The sequence below is a fragment of the Procambarus clarkii genome, chromosome 30, assembly GCF_040958095.1.
Source record: "Procambarus clarkii isolate CNS0578487 chromosome 30, FALCON_Pclarkii_2.0, whole genome shotgun sequence".
Classification (NCBI taxonomy): domain Eukaryota; kingdom Metazoa; phylum Arthropoda; class Malacostraca; order Decapoda; family Cambaridae; genus Procambarus; species Procambarus clarkii.
Window position 1 is genome coordinate 31,874,722 of NC_091179.1, and position 993 is coordinate 31,875,714.

Here is a 993-nt window from a genome sequence, read left to right on the forward strand (position 1 = left end):
TTGTCGCTACAACAATACATACATCATAATTTAGTTTAGTTTCTCTTATATACATTTTTAACTTTTATTGTTATTTGGATAAATTGTTGTTAATTATTATTTGTATTATTTGAATATACATCATTAATTTCATGTTAGCCTCCGTTGGGTAAGCATCGCGTCCAACAGTCCACCTCACATGTTCAGATTAGTCCACCTCACATGTTCACAACAGTCCACCTCACATGTTCACAACAGTCCACCTCACATGTTCACAACAGTCCACCTCACATGTTCAGATCAGTCCAGTTCACATGTTCACAACAGTCCACCTCACATGTTCACAACAGTCCACCTCACATGTTCAGATCAGTCCAGTTCACATGTTCACAACAGTCCACCTCACATGTTTACAACAGTCCACCTCACATGTTCACAACAGTCCACCTCACATGTTCACAACAGTCCACCTCACATGTTCACAACAGTCCACCTCACATGTTCACAACAGTCCACCTCACATGTTCACAACAGTCCACCTCACATGTTTACAACAGTTCACCTCACATGTTCAGATCAGTCCACCTCACATGTTTACAACAGTCCACCTCACATGTTCACAACAGTCCACCTCACATGTTCACAACAGTCCACCTCACATGTTCAGATCAGTCCACCTCACATGTTCACAACAGTCCACCTCACATGTTCAGATCAGTCCAGTTCACATGTTCACAACAGTCCACCTCACATGTTCACAACAGTCCACCTCACATGTTCACAACAGTTCACCTCACATGTTTACAACAGTCCACCTCACATGTTCACAACAGTCCACCTCACATGTTCACAACAGTCCACCTCACATGTTCACAACAGTCCACCTCACATGTTCACAACAGTTCACCTCACATGTTCACAACAGTCTACCTCACATGTTCACAACAGTCTACCTCACATGTTCACAACAGTTCACCTCACATGTTCACAACAGTCCACCTCACATGTTGACAA